Below are 13,582 nucleotides of genomic sequence, written 5' to 3'. Positions count from 1 at the left end.
TAGTCCCATATTGCTCGTTTAAATACAGTCGTAACAATTTATATACGAGTGCGAAACTATATGTAGTAAACTGAATGAAGGATGGATGAATTAAGCCCGATGAAGGATGGATGGATTAGTACGTGAGCTTTCTGAAAAAGAAATTAAATCCAGTAGGTGAGCTAGATGGATGGATTGCTAGCTGAACTATCTACAAAAGGGCCCTATATTTCTCAAGGATTCTTACTCGAGGCAAAGAGAAGAGAAGACCCGACTACGTGAGCTAGATACATGGAAAAGAAAAAGATCCGACGATCTCCCACATTATGGAACTTCAACCTTAAATCCCCTCGACCAAGGAACGCAAAATTAGGGGAGTACAATTAACTCCGGTTGTACATATCGGTGGCTTGTACATGGAAAAGAGAAGGCCCGCCTCATTTCCATATCATTGAACTTCATGCCTTAAAATCTCCTCGAATGAATGAAAAAATAGATTGAATAATTCACGGACCTTCTCTAGCGTGCGATGACCTAATAAAACCCTTAAATCCACTCGATCAATGGATGAAAAAATAGCGGATTGATTACTTCACACGCGGCGAAACCCAGAACCAAAATATTCCTTCTTGACTTGCACACATGGTTTTTCTTGCACATATAATTCTCACTACATTAAGTGCACACTATTTTTCCTCCCGTTGCAACGCACGGGCACATGTGCTAGTATAATTTAAGATTTGTTTAAATACATGGTCCACATTTTTTCAATATGCATTTAGCATTTTTCAAATGCTTGATTTACATTTTTTAAATACAATATTAGCATTTGTTTTAGTACATGGTCAACAATTTTTCTATACAAATTTGAAAAAAAATCAAATGCTTGGTTACCATTTTCCAAATACTTGTTTAACATTTTTAATACATTTTTTCTATACACATTAAACATTTTTCAAATGTTTGATTACCATTTTCATATACTTGTTTAAAAAATTTTGAATACATTTTTCTATATATATTTAACTTTTTCCAAATGCTTGATAACATTTTTTAATAAAATTTTGAATTCTTTTCAAATTCTTGGTTAACATTTTTTTAATACGTGATCAATTTCTTTTAGACACATTGTATATTGTATACATGAGAAACATTTTCTCTATAGACATTTAACATTTTTCAAACGCTTCTGCCGACGACGCGGTCACCGTCGCCGCCCACCGTCGCCCCAAGCCGAGGGACGCCGGGCGCGGCCGCCACCTCCGCCGCTGCCGCGGAAGGTCCGGGAAAGTAGGGCCGCGGATGCCAATGCCGCGGCGGGCGAGAACTCCAAGGAGAGCACCGGCCCCGACCCTGCCCCCAGGCGAGTTCCGGTTCCACCGCTCCATAGTCTGCTCGGGCCGCGCCTAATGCCTGTGTTTCCCGCAGATGGATGTGGAGGACGTGGCGGAGAAGCCCAGCCTCGACGCCGGCCGACCCTCTCATCGGCGCCTTCGCGGCCGTCTTCGAGAAATCCGCCCCCGCCGAGGCATCCGGGTCCTCCTCTGCTCCCGCCGAGGTATCCGAGTATTCCTCCTCCCTTTCCGCCCATTTCTAAGAAATTTCGGTGCTTTATATGGGGTTTATGCTGCGGTATGTTTTCTGGTTGAACTGGAATTCAGACTTGAAGGACCAAAATTCTGTTGCTGGTAGGGCCACGAGAAGGAGAATCAAGTCGCCCCAAATGCCACGAAGAAGGGGCAGATGTGCCCATACGGAAGGAGCAGAAGAAGCAGCTGTGGAGGATGGAAGTCACAGAAAGCTGAAGCAGATGTGCGACAAGCCTGATGTTGCTGAGGTGCTTTTCCTCTTCGACCACTCTTGCATAAGCATAACAATGCAATATAATGCCTAGAATTGTCGAGCTGCCATGCTGTTGCGCTGCGCCGTCTATGTCAACATATTGATGCTGTTGGCTATGTTTGGTGTGTTTACATTACATGAATGCGCTCTTCATCTCACATGTACTTTGTTGTATGTTTCCCTTGCTAGGTCTGGGATGGTAATTCCCCTGATCCAAAGTTGCTCGTATAGCTGAAGTCCTACAGGAACACCATCCCTGTTCCAAGACACTGGCGCCAGAAACGAAAGTTCCTGCAGGTTTGTGAGTTTTGAAACAACTATCTTTAAGTATGATAAACATGTTTGTGAAACTAGTTGCTCGGTAAGTCTGTATGCAGAAGATGGTTGCATTTTCTTGCAAGTCAGCCAGGGAGTGGGTGTGAGAGCATGTGCATTGGGGAGGCTTGTTTGCCCAGTTTTATCCTACCATAAATTTGTAGTGTCCCTAAAATTTGGTCGCTTGGCCTAATTCCTATATTTAGCACGCTCTGCAATATTTTGGTTGTGCCAAGGCTTTTGTTGGTGTATAGTAGGAAAACTCTCAACACATTGTCACGCCTGCTGCTTGTGCCCGTTTGCTGACATGGCTAGGAATAGTTGGCTATACTAATTAGTTATTTATTTGAGGTCCCCTTTTGCTGACATGACGAGATAGTTGGTTGTACCCAAGTAGTTATTTATTTGAGTAACAGGCTTCAAACATTAGTTCTTCTGAAATGTCAATCCAGTTTGTGATCCGTTTGAATAGCTATATCCCTTGTGATTTAATCAGTAAACTAAGACCTACATTGACTATGTTTTGGCGTCAAGTACTATATGACATGTGGAACCCATGTGCAGCAACAATTAGAGAAGTTGTCATCGTCTGCAATCCTATCATCTCAACTTTACTGGCATTTTGGAGACGTCTTGAACTCTTGATTATGCTTTACCGAATTTGCGGCTTGGCTATCTGGGGCAACAAACTAAACATGCCCATGATGTCCAACATGTTTCACCCTTCTTATATGGATGTGCAATTCTTGCAGGGACTCCTGTAACATCCAAGAAAGCTGGAAATGGTGTTGCATTGCTTGAATGGTTTCTGTAGTGTATATAGGATAGTTGAATCTACTGTGTATTTATTTGATTCCTCTTCTGCTGTACAAGTTAGAGTCCAACTAGACTCTGTCGCCTTTGATATTTCGTGCATTAGAATCAGATCGCACTTCTTGAACTGTTATGTTTTTGTTGAAGACTAAAAAATTCTGAACTCAAGATAGCATCTAGCACTGCCAATTTTATCCTATTGCTTTGTTCATATTCTTGGATTCATGCATTATGCTGTTGTTTCAGGGAAAGAGGGGTATTGAAAAACAACAGTTCCAGCTTCCAGACTTCATTGCTGCATCTGGAATTGAAAAAATAACACAGGTAACTTACTTTCTTGGAGTTGAGGAACATATATGGACTGTTTATGTTGGTTTCCGTGAAGCTACTATTTGGGTTTATTGGCTCACTGGCTGGTAAATCCAGTGTTAAATTGGTGAGCTAGTGTCAGTGTCTGTTCTATCATGGGAAATATTGCATGTTGGTGCAGTCCTTTGGCAAACTGATAAATTTCAGAAACTGTATTGTCTTTTTTTTGTATAGATTATCTGCCTCAAAGACCCAAAGTATGAAATACGCCTGCTAAGAACTCTTCTATTTAACAGGTGTCAAATTTGAGTATTGATGTGTCACGCCCAATATGCGACCCTATCCGAGAGGAACTCGAAGGTCCCATCAAGGATAGACCCGCATATTGAAACGCTTTTGCAAGGTGGATATTATTACATCAACATTACATAATAGATGGGGATACATACAAGGCATACAAATGCCGCAAGAATACATCAATACATCATACATAAGATCAACATCAGACTACGGATGAAACACAAACAAAAGCTTGAACGACAACCACCCTGCTAGCCCAGGCTGCCGACCTGGAACCTATCCCCTGATCGAAGAAGCAGAAAAAGAACTCCAAAACAAGCAACATCGCTCTCGCGTCATGATCATTGCAAAAACCTGTACCTGCAACTGTTGTTGTAGTAATCTGTGAGCCACGAGGACTCAGCAATCCCATTACCATGGGTATCAAGACTAGCAAAGCTTAATGGGTAAGGAAGGGCTAAAGTGGTGAGGTTGCAGCAGCGACTAAGCATATATGGTGGTTAACATACGCAAATAAGAGCGAGAAGAGAAGCAACGGAACGGTCGTGAAACTAGCAATGATCAAGAAGTGATCCTGAACTCCTACTTACGTCAAACATAACCCAAAAACCGTGTTCATTTTTTGGACTCCGCCAAAAAAAGACCATCACGGCTACACACGCAGTTGATGCGTTTTAGTTAAGTCAAGTGTCAAGTTCTCTACAGCCGGACATTAACAAATTCCCATCTGCCACATAACCACGGGCATGGCTCTCGAAAGTTTATACCCTGCAGGGGTGTCCCAACTTAGCCCATTATAAGCTCTCACGGTCAACGAAGGATATTCCTTCTCCCGGGAAGACCCGATCAGTCTCGGAATCCCGGCTTACAAGACATTTCGACAATGGTAAAACAAGACCAGCAAAGCCGCCCGATGTGCCGACAATCCCGATAGGAGCTGCACATATCTCGTTCTCAGGGCAACACCGGATGAGACTAGCTGCGAGTAAAACCAGCCCTCAAGTTTCCCCAAGGTGGCCCCGCAGTCAGCTCGGTTCGGACCAACACTTAGAGAAGCACTGGCCCGCGGGGGGGGGGGGGGGGGGGTTAAAATAAAGATGACCCTCGGGAGCGCGAATCCCAAGGGAAAAGAAATAGGTGATAGGCAAATGGTAAGACCAAGGTTGGGCCTTGCTGAAGGAGTTTTATTCAAAGCGAACTATCAAGGGGTCCCCACAACAACCCAACCGCGTAAGGAACGCAAAATCAAGGAACATAACACCGGTATGACGGAAACTAGGGCGGCAAGAGTGGAATAAAACACCAGGCATAAGGCCGAGCCTTCCACCCTTTACCAAGTATATAGATGCATTAATTAAATATAAGAGATATTGTGATATCCCAACAAAGTTCCTGATATCCATGTCCCAACATGGAACAACCTTCATGTTCACCTGCAACTAGCAACGCTATAAGAGGGGCTGAGCAAAGCGGTAACATAGCCAAACAATGGTTTGCTAGGAAGGGTGACAAAGGTTAGAGGTGGTTTCATGGCAATTTGGGAGGCTTGATAAGCAAGTGGTAGGTAGCGCAGCATAGCGATAGAACGAAGCAACTAACATAGCAATGATAGTAATGAGATCCAAGGTGACGGTCATCTTGCCTGAAATCCCGCTAGGAAGAAGAACGAGTCCATGAAGAAGATGAAGCCACGAAGACAAACCAAGCGTAGTCGAACGAATCCTCACGAACGCAACGAAACGGGAACTATCGAGAAGAAGCACAACCGGAAAGAAGCAAACAACATGGTAACACACAACACATAAACATGACATGATGCTCAACCAAGCATGATGCATGACAAGGCTATATGAAGTTACTCATGGCAAGAGATGATGCATACAAGAGCAACACATCAAAGCAAGTTTAAATGAGGCCCGAAACAACATATAACAATTCCGGTAAGTCCTCATATGCAAATTTCGAAATTGGTCCAGATCTGAATAAACCTTATGTTTAAGTTGTTAAACAGCAAGTTAATATGCACCAAGACAATCTACACAAAATTCTAGTCAAGTTACATATAAAGTTCATTAGGTTCGGAGCTACGGCCTAGAAGATATGAGCAAAACAAGTTAAACATGGCATTGATGCAAAATACACCCAAACATCAATCAAACACCTCAAAACAAGGATGCAACATGATAATATGAAACTACATGCAATTCTAAGCAAGTTTCATATAGAGGATGCTCAAAACGGAGCAACGGTGCAACACATACACTCCAAACAAGATATAACAACAATCTGTCCAAAATAGCAACTTGGCATCTTGCAAGCATCATTAAAATATACTACAGCACCCCAACATGATAACAAAAGGTACGTACATGATGTACAGGTAAAGCATGACAAAACATGAACACTGAGCTATCTCCAGAAATCAATAGTACATGCTCAAAATGACATGGCAAGATTGCAAATAATAACAGTTTCACAGACTTGGCAGAAATCACTGTACATGACAGAAAAAACATCAGGTTGCACTGTTTAGAGCTATGAAACAACATGCTACAGGAGCTTATCATGGCAAAAAAAAGACATGGCATGCTAGTACTAAAGACAAAGAATAAAAGTCTCTTACTGAACTAATTCTAAAGACTAACAGAAAACATGGTAGCATTCATGCAACCATGGCAAGTAATATGACAGATTCAAACTTGAGAGAAAATAACGGTTCATGGCAGAAACAATGATAAGTAGGCATGTTGGTGAGCTTGTACCACTCACCACAGAGCATATCATGGTATGTGAAGTCAACCAACAGTAAGGAGACATAATTATGGAGCTAAGCATGGCAAGAGCAAGTTCATAGGGTGCATGGATCACTAGCAAAACACATGGCAATACTGAACTTAATGTTAACAGACTGACAGCAACATTATTTAGCAAATTGAGAGCAAGATAACCACAAGCTACAGCAGGCCATAAATGCAACAAAGGGCATGGATGGATAGATCATAACGTGTAGAACAAAACACCTTTAGTGAACATCTCCAGATTATGCATAGAACTCATGGTAACAGCAGGTTTACATAGCAACAAAATATAACAGACTCAGACTTAGCAGAAATGACTTAAGTCACAGAAATCCGCAACATCACGGAGGCTACTTTGCATGCTTGTGCTAGTCACCACATAGATCACAAAAATACAAGACAAGCACCCCTGTAAAGATGGCATGATGTAGTTCACAACACATGTAGAGCTTATGCTCATAGGATCCACACACAAGATGCAATGAAAAAGACAAATCACCAAGTTCTGATAACAGACAGTAGTTAACATCAACTAGCACTCTTGCAACGATGATTAGGGCATCAAGATGGACTCAAACAAGCATGGCACAATGGAAAAAAAATGAATAGAATCTCATGATGAACATTTTGATATATTATACATGCAAAACGGAGCTATATGCACGGAGATATGGCATGGCAAAGATGCATACATGAGGCAAAATTACTGGGACTTAGTAGAAAGACCTCGCAGAAAACGGGACGGGGAGATACGGGGATGACCAGATCCGGGCCGCGGGAGCGCGTTTGGTTGGTTGAGCTGGTGGATCTGGTCCACCTGACCAGATCCGACGAGGACGGTGGCGTTCCGGTGATCTTCCGGCGAGGCGGCGAGGGGAGAGGCGCGGGTCGGCGGGGACACGGCTGGCGGCGCCCGGCGGCGGCGGTCACCGGCGGGGTCGGGCGGAGCTCCGAGGCGGCGGGGTCGGGGAAGTCCGGCGAGGCGGCGGCGGAGCGGGGCACGGCTGCGGCGGGGTCCTCCGGGCGGTCGGGATCGCCGGCGGGACGGCGGGGCTAGAGTACGGCAGCGGAGGTGCGGGCGAACGGGCGGCGGGGCGCGATGGGCTTCGGGGGCCCCGCGCGGGCCTGGCGGGCCGGCGGCGGCGCGCGGTGGCCGGGGCCACGTGGGGACGCCGGTTGGAGCGGAGGCGGTGGCGCGGGCTTTGTCCGGCGCGGACGGACACGTCCGGCGCAGAGAGGGGAATTTTTAGGGTTTGGACTGCGGGATTTCGGAGGGGGAGGTCTATTTATAGGTAGAGGGAGCTAGGAGTGTCCAAATGAGGAGCGATTTTCGCCCACACGATCGTGATCGAACGGCGAAGAGCATGGAGGGGGTTTTGATGGGTTAGTGGGCTGATTTGGAGGGTGTTGGGCTGCAAGACAAAAGGGGCTTTCGGGGTACGCGGTTAACCGTTGGGGCATCAAACGACCTTCAAATGGAACGAAATTTGACGGGCGGTCTGCCGGTGATATACCAAGGCCACTCGGCAAATCTCGGCCTATTCCGAGAACGTTTTTCTCCCGCTCATGAAACAAGGTCTGAGAGGGGCGACGGGTGCGTGCGAGTGTGGTTGTGCTCAGAACGGACAACGGAGGGAACCGGCGGAACCCGAACGGATGCAAGTTTTGAAAAACATGCAGATGATGACATGGTAAAATGCAACACGCAAGCAAATGACATGGCAACAATGACGAATAGCTGGAAGACACCTGGCGCATCAAATCCGGGGCGTTACAACACTCCTCCACTAACAAGAGATCTCGTCCCGAGATCTTAGGAACAAGACGGGAGAGAAAAGGATGAGGTGAAACAAGAAACGCAAGAGAGAAGATGAACAATGCAATGCCTCCGGAAGAATTGAAAGAATTGGGAATGCCCCCGGAATAATTAGAAGAGTCAGGTAAGATCCTGGGAAAGACCTATGGGTTAGGGCCCACTAAAAATAAACACCGTTGGAAAAGGATCGTAGGAGAGAGAGAGATGATGCATCGGAACAATTGAAATATTTGAATGAGGTGATAACCTCGAATTAATTGGAACACAGCCGAATCTCCTGAGATGTCTTGAGCACTCCGGAAGTGTCGGGGATATACCCCGAGGCGTAACCCGGCCCTTGGGGGCTACACTGATTGAAGTTTTTATAAGCAATTACAAGTCCCAGGTTGCTGCAAGCATGCCAACCCGGTACTTGGGGGCTACATATATGGAGTATTCAGTTTTTACTGGAGATGAACAACATGGATTTCTTCAAAGTGGCAGTAATTATATGGAAACAAGTCTCAAATCATCACTTTGTTCTGTTCAAGACTTGGGGGCTACAGGTAATATGGATATAAGGGAGAAATATCTTCCGATTTTCTGAGTTGAGCTAACTAGATTGACCCGGTGTCTGCAAACAATTATGACCCAGCGTCACCAACAATTATGACATGGCGTCACCAACAATTATTGACCCGGCGTCACCAACAATTAATGACCCGGCATCACCAATCATTATGACCCGATGTCTGCAACAATCATCACCAGGTGTCATCAATAATCATGAACCGGCGTTGGCAACAATCATGAACCGGCCTTGGAAACAATCATGACCCGAAATTATCAGTTTTTATAACCCGGCGATTTTGGAAATCATAGATCGACAAGTTTTATATTTTCAAGCCGATTGAATATCAGTTGAATATTTGAAGACCAATATTTTTTGTCAAATCAGAGCATTGAAGGCCGAATCAAATGGATTCTTTATTTACAATATTTTTTCTATAAGCAAATTGATTATGAAGCTGGCCTATTGACCCGGATTTTCCAGGAGAAAATGACAAGGACTTAAGGATATGCAGGTGCCGGTTTACAAAAATTCTTAACCCGGAGCACAACCTGTCAAATTTGTTCTTGTGTTTATGTTGCAGATCAGTTTAACATGGATAAATCCAAATTAAACCGGGGGCTAATGTCAGGGATATACCCCGAGGCGTAACCCGGCCGGAAGTATAACCCGGCCGGACTTGACGATTTACTGGCGACCCGGTTGGACCTGGCGGTTTACGATTCATTGGTAATCCGGCAGGCGGGTTAGAGGAGCGACAAGACCCGGTGGCCCAATTGGCGGTTTATGGAAGGCCGGTTTATGTTAATGGTGGGCCGGTTTAAGGGGAAAGGCATGAGGAATATTTACCTTACAAGAAGTTAAGACCATGACTTGTATCCGGTTTGTATTAGAAGGTAGACTAGTCCTAATCCTAATAGGACTCCACATGTAACCCGCCCATCTAACTTATATAAGGAGGGGCAGGGCTCCCCAGAGAGGGACAAGCAAGAAGAAATAATCTCTAGGGCTAGACACAAAGAGCCGGTTTACCGGCGACTCCATGATGAGCATAATGAGACCTAGCCTCAAACAGCATGTAGGGTTGTTACCGGATGATGTTTCCCGGGGCCCGAAGCTATCTAAATCCTCGTCTTGTGTTGCGTCTCTCGATTCCGCTCAACCCCTCTCAAGCTACCACATAGATGCGTTGGCCTCGCGACTAAGTCCTTACACTAGGACATCTGCCATGACAATTCCACGACAGGAAGGATAAGCTGGCGAGAGGCGAACGGGCAGGGAAAACACTTGATCCAAAGGAAATAATATAATCACTACCGAAAATTTGAATTGAATCCACCGGAGAAGAAAAAGAGATGAAGAATGTCCACCGAGACGAGAATTCACCGGTTGAACTAATTTACGGAAGATTGAAGAGGTTCCGCACGAATGAAATTGATGCTCGAAAGAGACTCAGGCTCCGGGAAGAAGAGGGTGGGAGGGCGGGAAATAAAGGCAACTTGGAAGGTAGAACCGACGAATAACTTGAAGAGAAAACACTGGGTGAAAGAATGCAAAGGCTTCGCATGAGTAGGATGGATACTCGATTATGGACTCCGGCTCCGAGAAGAAAAGGGGTGGGCGGGTGGGAAAAGAAAACAACTGAGGATTGAACTTGGCAAATATGAAGAGGCTCGAGTCAACTGGACGAGAAATGCACCGGATGAAAAGAGCTGAGAACCAACGAACGACAAACTAACCGCGTGATCCTAAAGAAAATTTGAAGGGGAAGAGAAGTAATTCAAAACGCCTACGTCAAGATTCCTCACCAGAGCGACGAAGGGGCTAAGGAGTAAAAAGAATTCCTACTCTCCGATATAACTAGACTCCGAAAACAGTTTTCTTCTAGACTCAACAACGACCAGCTACGAACAATCAAGGGGGCTCCTAGGGTCGGTCGAGGCTCTGATACTAACTTGTCATGCCCAATATGCGACCCTATCCGAGAGGAACTCGAAGGTCCCACCAAGGATAGACCCGCATATTGAAACGCTTTTGCAAGGTGGATATCATTACATCAGCATTACATAATAGATGGGGATACATACAAGGCATACAAATGCCACAAGAATACATCAATACATCATACATAAGATCAACATCCCACTGCGGATGAAACACAAACAAAAGCTCGAACGACATCCACCTTGCTAGCCCAGGCTGCCGACCTGGAACCTATCCCCTGATCGAAGAAGAAGCAGGAAAAGAACTCCAAAACAAGCAACATCGCTCTCACGTCATGATCATCGCAAAAACCTGTACCTGCAACTATTGTTGTAGTAATCTGTGAGCCACGAGGACTCAGCAATCCCATTACCATGGGTATCAAGACTAGCAAAGCTTAATGGGTAAGGAAGGGGTAAAGTGGTGAGGTTGCAGCAGCGACTAAGCATATATGGTGGCTAACATATGCAAATAAGAGCGAGAAGAGAAGCAACGGAACGGTCGTGAAACTAGCAATGATCAAGAAGTGATCCTGAACTCCAACTTACGTCCAACATAACCCAAAAACCGTGTTCACTTCCCGGGCTCCGCCGAAAAGAGACCATCACAGCTACACACGCAGTTGATGCGTTTTAATTAAGTCAAGTGTCAAGTTCTCTACAACCGGACATTAACAAATTCCCATCTGCCACATAACCGCACGCACGGCTCTCGAAAGTTTATACCCTGCAGGGGTGTCCCAACTTAGCCCATTATAAGTTCTCACGGTCAACGAAGGATATTCCTTCTCCCGGGAAGACCCGATCAGTCTCGGAATCCCGGGTTACAAGACATTTCGACAATGGTAAAACAAGACCAGCAAACCGCCCGATGTGCCGACAATCCCGATAGGAGCTGCACATATCTCGTTCTCAGGGCAACACCGGATGAGACTAGCTACGAGTAAAACCAGCCCTCAAGTTTCCCCAAGGTGGCCCCGCAGGCAGCTCGGTTCGGACCAACACTTAGAGAAGCACTGGCCCGGGGGGTTAAAATAAAGATGACCTGGGAGCGCGACTCCCAAGGGAAAAGAAATAGGTGATAGGAAAATGGTAAGACCAAGGTTGGGCCTTGCTGGAGGAGTTTTATTCAAAGTGAACTGTAAAGGGGTCCCCACAACAACCCAACCGCGTAAGGAACGCAAAATCAAGGAACATAACACCGGTATGATGGAAACTAGGGCGGCAAGAGTGGAACAAAACACCAGGCATAAGGCCGAGCCTTCCACCCTTTACCAAGTATATAGATGCATTAATTAAATATAAGAGATATTGTGATATCCCAACAAAGTTCCTGATATCCATGTCCCAACATGGAACAACCTTCATCTTCACCTGCAACTAGCAACACTATAAGAGGGGCTGAGCAAAGCGGTAACATAGCCAAACAGTGGTTTGCTAGGAAGGGTGACAAAGGTTAGAGGTGGTTTCATGGCAATTTAGGAGGCTTGATAAGCACGTGGTAGGTAGCGCAGCATAGCGATAGAACGAAGCAACTAACATAGCAATGATAGTAATGAGATCCAAGGTGACGGTCATCTTGCCTGAAATCCCGCTAGGAAGAAGAACGAGTCCATTAAGAAGATGAAGCCACGAAGACGAACCAAGCGTAGTCGAACGAATCCTCACGAACGCAACGAAACGGGAACTATCGAGAAGAAGCACAACCGGAAAGAAGCAAACAACATGGTAAACACACAACACATAAACATGACATGATGCTCAACCAAGCATGATGCATTACAAGGCTATATGAAGCTACTCATGGGAAGAGATGATGCATACAAGAACAACACATCAAAGCAAGTTTAAATGACGCCCGAAACAACATATAACAATTCCGGTAAGTCGTCATATGCAAATTTCGAAATTGGTCCAGATCTGAATAAACCTTATGTTCAAGTTGTTAAACAGCAAGTTAAGATGCACCAAGACAATCTACACGAAATTCTAGTCAAGTTACATATAAAGTTCATTAGGTTCGGAGCTACGGCCTAGAATATATGAGCAAAACAAGTTAAACATGGCATTGATGCAAAATACACCCAAACATCAAGCAAACACCTCAAAACAAGGATGCAACATGATAATATGAAACTACATGCAATTCTAAGCAAGTTTCATATAGAGCATGCTGAAAACGGAGCAACGGTGCAACACATACACTCCAAACAAGATATAACAACAATCTGTCCAAAATAGCAACTTGGCATCTTGCAAGCATCATTAAAATATACTACAGCACCCCAACATGATAACAAAAGGAATGGCATGATGTACAGGTAAAGGATGACAAAACATGAACACTGAGCTATCTCCAGAAAACAATAGAACATGCTCAAAATGACATGGCAAGATTGCAAATAATAACAGTTTCACAGACTTGGTTGAAATCAATTTACATGACAGAAATAACATCAGGTTGCACTGTTTAGAGCTATGAAACAACATGCTACAGGAACTTATCATGGCAAAAAAAGACATGGCATGCTAGTACTAAAGACAAAGAACAAAAGTCCCTTACTGAACTAATTCCAAAGATCAACATAAAACATGGTAGCATCCATGCAACCATGGCAAGTAATATGACAGATTCAGACTTGGAGAAAATAACGGTTCATGGCAGAAACAATGATAAGTAGGCATGTTGGTGAGCTTGTACCACTCACCATAGAGGATATCATGGCATGTGAAGTCAACCAACAGTAAGGAGACATAATTATGGCAAGAGATGATGCATACAAGAGCAACACATCAAAGCAAGTTTAAATGAGGCCGGAAACAACATATAACAATTCCGGTAAGTCTCATATGCAAATTTCAAAATTGGTTCAGATCT

The 13,582-nt window shown here is 44.6% G+C and overlaps 1 pseudogene; it reads left to right on the top strand.

Annotated features, from left to right (window-relative positions):
• Positions 1-1,407: 1,407 nt before the first annotated feature.
• LOC141020624 (uncharacterized) overlaps positions 1,408-13,582 on the top strand; it is a 50,058-nt pseudogene continuing 37,883 nt past the window's right edge.

The sequence above is a fragment of the Aegilops tauschii genome, chromosome 6, assembly GCF_002575655.3.
Source record: "Aegilops tauschii subsp. strangulata cultivar AL8/78 chromosome 6, Aet v6.0, whole genome shotgun sequence".
Lineage (NCBI taxonomy): Eukaryota > Viridiplantae > Streptophyta > Magnoliopsida > Poales > Poaceae > Aegilops > Aegilops tauschii.
This window is presented reverse-complemented; position numbering and strand designations above follow the sequence as displayed.